At 52.0% G+C, this 9,717-nt stretch overlaps 1 non-coding gene across 1 annotated transcript; it reads left to right on the plus strand.

Moving 5' to 3' along the window:
* The first annotated feature begins 521 nt into the window (after nucleotides 1-521).
* LOC127586148 (U1 spliceosomal RNA) lies at nucleotides 522-685 on the plus strand. The gene has a single exon (XR_007958653.1). It is a non-coding gene; the product is annotated as a U1 spliceosomal RNA (small nuclear RNA).
* The last annotated feature ends 9,032 nt before the right edge of the window (nucleotides 686-9,717 follow it).

Raw genomic sequence — 9,717 nt, forward strand, 5'->3', positions numbered from 1 at the left:
TCCACATGGTCAAACTTCCTGCTCTTCTCTCAAATAACGCCATGGGGTCTTTCAGCTCCGCTAGAGAGGTGAGACAGGCCCTGGCTCTGTGTGAGCTGAGCTCAAAGGAGCGCTGGCTGAGCCGTCTGTGGGTCCCGGCCGAACAGGACGAAGCGGGCACTGCAGAGGCTCAGAGAGCGGACGGGAGCCCCGGACCGGGTCCCAGCCCCACGCCCGCGATCTGTGAATGAAACCCTGGGGCGGTGTGACACCCAGCGGGGAGCCGCGGCATTGTAGGTCGAAAGCCAGCGAGGCTGCTTCCATTTTAGGAAGATATGCAGATAAGGAGGGCGAGAAGACAGCATGAAATGATGGAAAGTAACACTAGTTTTGAACGGAAGGAAAGGCAAAACATGGAGATATATGTTTCTCCAAGCTGCCGGTGGGTAAATAGTAACAATGTAAGGTTTGAAATTGTAGCTCGTGTTGTTGTTAAGGGGTGATGCATGTGGCTGGCTGGGTGAGCGGGAGCCGCATAAAGCATACTTACCTGGCAGGGAATCGTCGGTGATCAGGACGGCCGAGGTTCCAGGATGAGGCTATCCCATTGCACTTCGGGTGTGCTGACGCCTGCGATATCCCCAAATGCGGGATACTCGACTGCAAAATTTATGGTAGTGGGGGACTGCGTTCGCGCTCTCCCCTGGTCACTCATATAAAAGCAGAAGTTGCTCACATGTTGTTCCACTCGACAGCGTTGCTATTTCCGAGGCTCCGTGGGGTGCTATCCCAAACCCATATCAACAATACATAGAGGTTTTTCTCGCAGACGAACCTTGGATTGTTGTCCTTCCCCCACGGAGCCCTTGCCTTGACTGCGCCCAGCTTCGGTGCATCTCCCCCCCAGCCTTCCTGTGGACAAGTTTCAGGGGCAGCGTCTTTCACCGAGTTGATGACCTTCCAGCAGAAGTTGATGTCCGTCTGTGTGTGTGTGTGTGTCCCCCGGGATACAGTCTCTGTTACACAGCTGCTGGGGATGAAACGTAACAAGGACTCTTGCCATCTTTCGCCACACCCTCCTCGCAAACCCGCAGACTGCAAAGAGGTGGGAGACAGTGTCGCAGTCCTTCCGGGGGCAGCACGCGCTGGGAGTGATGCTTCGACCATACAGGAAGGATCTGACTGGGAGGGCCCCTCTCACCGCCATCCAAGCGAGGTCTTGGTGCTTGTTGGTGAGTTCTGGCGATGAGGCGTTCTGCCAGATAGTCTGGACAGTCTGCTCAGGGAATCACCCCACAGTATCCATCGAGTCCTTCTCCTGCAGTGTCTGCAGGATGTTCCATGCTGGCCACTGCCTGATGGACACTTGTGGTCTAAGGTGTTGGTCTGGAAGAACTTTTCCATGAAGGACAGGGAGTGGCAGCAGCATCCAGCTGACTGGGGCATTGCGTGGCAACAGGGCCAGGCCCATCCTTTGCAACACCAGGGACAGGTAGAACCTCAGCACGTAGTGACACTTGGTGCCCACGTACCTTGTTTCGATGCACAGCCTGATGCAGCCACAGACGAAGGTGGTCATCAGGATGAGGGCGACACTGGGGACACTTTTGCCCTCATTGTCCAGGGACTTGTGCACAGTGACCCGTCGGACCCGCTCCATCTTGGAGCCCAAGAGGAACCAGAAGATGGCACAGGTGATTCCCAACCCAGAGGGGCGAGGAACAGGCCACCCCTGCGCCAAGTATAGCAGCCCTGAGAGCGCACCTGACACCTGATGACCAAGTTCTTCCTAATTATCAATAGGGAGCGCCGTTCCCACTGTCCCAGTTTCTGCTTCACCTTCCCAATCTGCTCCCGCCAATTTTTGTTGCACGCCCTGGCCCCTCCGAACCAGATCCCCAGCACCTTCAGATAGTCAGGCCTGAAGGTGAAGGGACATTGGATCGGTCGGGCCACTTGCCGAAGAGCATGGCCTTGCTATTCCTGCAGTTAACACCGGCCCCTGATGCCAACTCGAACTGGTCGCAGGTGCTGATCAATCTGCCGACTGACCTCAGGTCCAAGCAGAAGACGGCGACGTCGTCCATGTACAGGGAGGTTTTCACCTGGGTGCCCCCACTGCCCGGCAACGTCACCCCTCTGATGCTCTCTCGTCCTTCCTGATGGATTCGGCAAAGGGTTCTATGCAGCACACGAACAAGACAGAGGAGAGAGGGCAGACCTGCCTGACTCCAGACTTGATGGGGAAGCTGTCTGTTTCCCACCCATTGATTTGGACTGCACTACAGATGTACCTGGACCAAACCTGTGCTGTACCTGGCAGGAAGATCTTTGACAGCCTCGTGCTGCTCAAGGACACCATCACCTACGTGCAGGACAGAGGGGTGGACACCTACTTGGTCAGCTTGGACCAGGAGAGCATACATTGTACACTTCCAGCAGGTCCAGGCCCATCCAGTCCCACACAGCCAAGTACAACTCCACCAGTAAGCTGTTGCTTCCGGGAGTTTTATTCGAATCAAGGGAGCGGATGGAGCCAGTCAGCTCCTCCAGGGTCAGTGGTTGGTCCAGACTCTCCTGCTTGCTGCCATCTAAGACCTCTGTGATAGAGGACAGGAAGTTCTGGGAGGCCATGCTGTCTGTGGCCTTTTTGTCAGACAGACAGACATAGAAGGATCTGCAGATCCTTAATATGTCCATCTGCGAGGATGTTACTGAGCCGTCCTCTTCCTTAAGGCTGTGAATCACAGAGCTCCGTACACCTTTTGGAAGAAGAAGCGTGAGCACATCTCATCCTGCTCCATGGAGCGAACCCTGGATTGGAAGATAATCTTGGAGGATTTGGAGGCGTGGAGCTGGGCTTGCCAGCTCTTTGCCTCTCGGAGTCCCTCTATCACATCCACCCCCCTCGAATGCAGAAGGAGGGGTTGCTGAAAGTCTGTCTGGAGCTGGCACAGTTCCCTCTGACTCTGTCTTGCTTTCTGGACCCCTCTGCAGATGAAGAACCTCTTGATGTTCTCCTTTGTCGCTTCAAACCAGTGCACAGGGGAGTCAAAGAGGGGTTTCACCAACCTGCGTAATCCCTCTTTAGTTCCTCAATGCTCTCTGGAGTCAGCAGCTTGACGTACAACTCCCACGTCCCTCTGCCTGCCTTCTGGTCCTTCTGTAGGTGATGGGAGGCCCGAAGGAGACGGTGGTCAGAGAAGAACACCGGCGTGACGTCGGTGGATCTGACCGTGATTGGCTCCGACACGAAGAGGAAGTCGATCCGGGACCAGGCTGAGCTGTCCGATCTCAACCACGTGTGTTGCGGCTGTGTTCCTCCTGCGGGGTGCTGAACGCAACTTGGCATCCTTTACCGTTTCCATCAGGAATCTGGAGGAGCCATCCAGTCTGCTGTCAGCACTGCCGGATCATCCAGCCGCATTGATGATGCAGTTGAAGTCACCGGCCAGAACAACCGGCCGGGACGTCGCCAGCAGCGGTGGGAGCTGCTGGAGGACAGCCAGCCGCTCGCTCCACACAGGTGAGGCGTACACATTAATGGACTGTTCCGGTACATCACATCTGCCATGAGGAGCCGCCACCCCCCTCCCACCACTTCTCTGACCTCGGTGACTGAGACGTTGCCCCCCCCCCCCCCCGCATCAGAATTCCCAGGCCGGAAGTGCGACAATCATTGCCCCCCCCCCCCCCCCACCCGACCACACTGACAGCCACCTCCGATACTTGCAAGAAAGTCACATCCGCCTTGTCCTTGGCGAGGAACTGCAAGGTGTTAACACATCGCGCAGTCTGCTTTCACACTGCGCACATTTAGAGATGCCAGTTTTATCTTCACTGCTCTTTTGGAGTTCAGTACCAATCACACAGTTCCTTTTCATTTGTCCTGGGCCCTCATGCCCACAGCTTTGATGAACTGCTTCACCAATTCCGGGCTCTGGAGTGGCCTCCTCCTGGGTGTGGGGTCCCCTGTGGCGAGGCTGGAGTTGCCTCTGGGGGGTGGGGGGGGATCCACCTGTTCCCCTGTCCTTTTCTCTGGTGTTCCAATTTCTTTCATCTCCCGGTGCTGGGGTGCATTGGATGCGGTGTTGTTCCCAGTCTCCCGGAGCTGGGGGTGGGGGCGGTGACAGCCTCTGCGCTGCTCCCGGTCTCCCGGAGCTGGGGGTCGGCAGGCAGGGTTTTTCCCTCACTTCTCCCTGTCTGTTGTTTCTCCTCGGATTCCCCTCCTCCATTCTGCCGCTTCCTCTGCCTCCATCGGTGGCTTCCGCTGCTGCTTTCATCTGACGAGGAGAGGTTGCTGGTGTCCATCTGCTGCATTACTCTTTTCTTTCCACTCCCCTTGTTTTCCATGGCCCGTTGTCTCTTGGGTGGTGTCTCCTGTGCCTTCTTCCTCTTTACCACCTGCCATCTCTTCCTTGTCCCTCCCCCACTCCCTCTACCACTGACTCCTCCTCTTGGGGAGGGGGCTGGGAGTCTGTTGCTGGGGGTTGGGGGCTCGAGGAGGTTGGGCTGTCCTTACCCTGCCTGGTCTCGGTCTCTTCTGAGGCCCCCATGCTGGTGGGGGGGGGTGTCAGTGTTCCTCGGGGGTGTCGTTGGTGCTGGCACCCCCCTCTTATTGCCTGTGCGTAGGTGCAGGCCCGTTTTGGGCAGACCTTGTAGAGGTGGCCTGCTTCCCCGCATAGGTTGCAACATCTGCGCTCCTGACAGTCCTTTGTGTGGTGACCTTCCTGCTTGCAGTTCTTGCAGATGACTGCGCTGCACTGGGCCGCCACGTGTCCGGGTCTGTTGCAGTTGCGACACACCCTGGGTTGTCCCGTGTACACCATGTACCCACGGTTCCCTCTGATGGCAAACGATGGCAAGCTGGAGAGCATTCTGACTGGTTGCATCACCGCCTGATAAAAAGTTGAGCCGATATCACATAACTATTTCCAGCACTTTCTGCTTCTCTGTCCGCTTTATTGTCAGGACCAGAAGTTGTTAATAATCTGAGAAAAATTTTTCATCACAATTCTTTTCCGTAAAGTGTCCATATTGTTATCAAGATGTCAGTGACCAAGAGAAACAGAAAGGAAATAAAATATGAATGAACACAGAGACACCGGCAGAGGGAGACTGGTGGCGGTTCACCAGGATGCTGCCTGGATTAGAGGGCATGTGCTATAAGGAGAGGTTGGACAAACTTGGGTTATTCTGTCTGGAGTGGCGGAAGCTGAGGGGAGATCTGATAGAGGTTTATAAGACTATGAGGGGCATAGATAGAGTAGGCAGTTGCCAGGTCGAAATGTCTCACACTATAGGTCATGCATTTAAAGTGAGGGGAACAAGTTTAAAGGAGATGTGTGGGGCAAGCTCTTCACATAGAGAGTGGTAATGCCTGAAATGTGCTGCCAGCAGTAGTGGTGGAGGCAATTACAATGGAGGCATTCAAGAGGCTCTTAGGTAAGCATAAAAATGAGCAAGGAATAGAGAGATTTGGACATTGTGTTGGCAGAAGGGATTAATTTAGTAAGTCATTGAATTACTAGTTTAATTAGATTGGCACAACATTGCGGGCCAAAGGGCCTGTTCCTCTGCTGTACAGTTTTATGCTCTATGTTCTATGAGATGATACCAAGTGTAAAGACGGATAGAGAGACATAACACAATAGGGAGGTAGGGTGTATATGCTCTGACTATTTTCCCATTTTCCGGTGAGGATGACTCCTGTGGCTGTGCAGGAAGGTAAAGAGGTCCCCGGATATCTTGCTCTGGTCAGCACGCTGTTAGACTGGAGCTGGCGAGATCTCCAGTTCTGTTCACTGTGCCCTGCACACGATCCTCATGTGGTCCTCATATGACTGAGATTTGATATTTAACTTTGCAGTCATTTTATTGAATAACGTCTTGGCATAAATGATGGCTCGCAAAAGAGTCATTGATCGTTGGGGAGATACTGCAGCGGAATTAAACAATATCGATACTTGACGTAAAATTCAGAATGACAGGATGAAATGCTTCTTATGCTTGGAAAATGTATTCCCTGTTTTGCAAGATTCATTACAGATGATGCAGTTGCCTGTGTAGTAAGCACATGGTGCCCTCTTGTGGTCAGAACACCTATACTACAGTAATCCGGAGAAATCATTGTGCCGCAGAAACAGTCTAGAACATGGAATGCTACAGCACAGGAAAAGGCCCTTTAGCCCATAATATCTGTGCCGCCCCCATGATTCAATCCAAACTAATGCCATTTGCTTGCTTGATCTATATCCCTCCATTTCTTGCCTGTTCATGTACCTGTCCAAATGCCTCTTAAATGTTGCTGTTGTATCTGCTTCCACCACCTATCACTCTCTGTGTAAAAAAAACTTGCCTCATAAAACTCCTTTAAAATATCCTACTCTCACATTAAAGCTATGTACTCTAGTATTTGACATGTTCACCATGGGAAAAAGACTCTATCTACCCTGTTTGTGCCACTCATAATTTCATATTCTTTTATATTAGTAATCTGTTCTAATAATCTTCTTCATTATCAGGCACATCCTGGGGCAGAACCTGGCAAATAATGGACTTTTTACAATCCAACTCATTTTTTGTAACCAATGTTCTTGGCTTTGCAGCTTTCGTCAAACTTTAGCTGCCCCTATTCCTCTGCGGAGGTTTTCCCTTGTGTGATTGGCTCCTTTTTTTTGCCTCCAGTCAATTGAAAGCTATGATTAAACTTTAACATGAAACTAATGTTCCTTTTATGTAATTTTACTTCTACTCCCTGTATGAGGATGGTCAGTGCAGTGTGGCTCTCTGATTCTTTGAGATGGAATCTGTAAGGTGAGGCCCATTGCACACAAGCAGAAGCTTAAGATTGGACAGTTGGCTCCAGCTTCAGGAGCTGACATTAGTTCTCCCTGTCTGTGAGTACAGACTTGGAGCTCAATGCTAAGAATGAAGCCCAACACTCTCAATCCCAAGAATGAAAGCTGAAGATGCTGGAAATACTCAGCAGGTCAGGCAGCAACTATGGGGTTCACTCTGTTTTAGATTGACAGCAATTGCAGCTTTAATGCCTGTCATTTATGCCAAAGCTGTTCTCCAGGGCCGCTCACGGGTGTGTCTGAACTCCCTGTGTCTGATGTGTAATATTGGCAAGCAGAGCGGGCGGCACAGTGGTAGAGCCGCTGCCTCATAGCTCCAGGGACCTGGGTTCAATTCTGACCTCCAGCGTTGTCTGTGTGAGGAGTTTGCATGTTCTCGCTGTGACTGCATGGGTTTCCTTCAGGTAATCTGGTTTCCACCTGCATCCCAAGGATGGATGGTTTGGTTCGTTAATTGGCCACTGTAAATTGTCCCTTGTATGTAGGGGAGCGGCAGAATCCGGGGTGTTGACAGGAATGTGGGGAGAATAAAATGGGATTATTGTTCATGTAATTGCATGTTTGATGTCTGGCGAGGATTTGGCGGGCCATAGGGCCTGTTTCTGTGCTGCATTTCTGACATGTTGGCCTCGATAATTATGGGAAGCTGGTATGGCAGTGTGTTTATGCTGGCAGGTTTGAGTCTGGGGAAGTGCTGAAATTAGCTGCACAACTCATTATTCCTTCAGAAGGGGGATCACACTGAGGGTCACTGGGGGTTGCACAAGGAACCACTGTTCAGCCACAGAGTGTATGCATGCCAGCATGTTCCAGCCTCAGCAGGAGGCACCACACATCGAAGGCTGGTGTTGGCACATCTTTCTCTGTGTTCAACCTGTGAACCCAGTGAGAATTTCCTGTTCAGACCATGCTGTGGGGCTGCATACAATTGGCTGTACACCAGCCCCATCTGGTGTATCTGGTGAGGCCCATCCACTCAGTGGGGTTACTGATCTGGGTGCAAGGGGAAGATAAAGTGTTGTCTCCCTCATACTTTATTTAATATTCACCCTTCAGCTAAATTACGTAAATTAAATTTGGTTCAAAATAAATTGATTCATGTTAATTTTTAAAAGTTACATCTGTTTCCTTAACTAAATGTATTTCAACTATTCATAAATGTCTCTGATATTAATTGAGGTCTCTCATTCCAGGTCCAGAGTTCGATCCCTGGTTCTGGATCCATTGTTTGACCACCAGGTCTTGTGTGGTCTCAGGTTCCAGGCCCAGAGTCTGATCCCTGGTTCCAGGCCCCATGTGTAGTCCTTGGTTCCAGGCCCGGTGTCTGGTCCCTGGTTTCAGACCAGGATTCTGATCCCTGGTTCCAGACCCGCTGTCTGATCCCTGGTTCCAGGCCCAGTTTCTGATCCCTAGTTCAAGGCCTGATGAATGGTCCCTGGTTCCAGACCCAGAGTCTGATCCCTAGTTCCAGGCCCAGTGTCTGGTCCCTGGCTCCAGGCGCAGTGTCTGGTCCCTGGCTCCAGGCGCAGTGTCTGGTCCCTGGCTCCAGGCCCTGTGTCTGATCCCTGGTGCCAGGCCCGTTGTCTGGTCCCTGGTTCCAGGCCCCGTGTCTCATCCCTGGTTTTAAGTCTGGTGACTGGTCCCTAGTTCCTGTGGAAGCAGGGAGCAGATCCTAACTGTAATTGGGGACAAACTACTGGGCCTGGACTTGTAGAGAAGGAAGGCCTGGGACAAGGGATGAGAAGTTCGGTCTGGGAACAGTGACACCCTGGTATCGTGGGATGGGGGACTAAGTGCCGGTCCTGGGACCAGTGACACGAGGTGAGACCTGGGACCAGGGATCAGCCAGCAGACACCAGGGTTAGGACCAGGGAACAGATGCTGGTCCTGGCAACAGGTACCTGACGTGGGGCCTGGAACCAAAGGAGCAAAAGGCAGGTCTGTAAAAAGGAATCTGTTGCCAAGTCCGTAACCAGGGATGGGACACTGGGTCTGGAACCAGGGACCAGACACCGTGCCTGGTTCCGGGGGTCAAACACTGGGCCTAAAACCAGGGATCAGACACTGGGTCTGGAACCAAGGATCAGATTCCGGATCTGGAGTGAGAGACTTTAATTAATGTCAAAGACATTTATAAACAGTTGAAATATACTTAGTTAAGGAAGCAGATTTCAAAATTAAAATGAATCAATACATTTTGAAACAAATTTAATTCATGTAATTTAGCTGAAGGATGAATGTTAAATAAAGTATCTGGGAGACAACACTTTGTCTTCCCCTTGCACCCAGGTCAGTAACCCCACTGAATGAATGGGCACCAGATATGGCTGGTGTACAGCTGTATTATCGGTTGCCAAGTGCATGCAATCCCACAGCACAGTCTGAATGGGAAATTGCCTGCTGGGTTAACGGATTCAGCAGGAACATCAGACCTGGAACCAGGGGTCAAACACTGGGCCTGGAACCAGGGACCGGATGTGGGAACTGGAAGCAGGGAATGGATATGAATTCTGGAACCAAGGACAACACAGGCCCTGGACATGTTGGGTGCAACAGCTAGTCAGATTCCTGGCCTTGGACCAATGACCTGAGGCAGAATCCAGGATCAAGGATCATGCACTGGGCCCTGGGAATAGGGACACATCGCCCAGCCTGGAACCAGGCACTGGAGTAAAGATCTGGAATCAGGGCATCAGGCACTGGGCCTGGGAACAGGTAACTGGAATCAGGCTTGGAACCAGGGTTAAGACACGGGTGGATCTGGAGACCAGTCTGGCACCTACAACCAGGAATCTGAACCAGGACTTGGACCCAGGAACCGGACATTGAGGTCTGGGACCAAAACCAAAAAGGCAGGACATGGAAAGGAGGATCAGAG

This window comes from Pristis pectinata, chromosome 34, assembly GCF_009764475.1.
Source record: "Pristis pectinata isolate sPriPec2 chromosome 34, sPriPec2.1.pri, whole genome shotgun sequence".
In the NCBI taxonomy this organism is placed as follows: Eukaryota; Metazoa; Chordata; class Chondrichthyes; order Rhinopristiformes; family Pristidae; genus Pristis; species Pristis pectinata.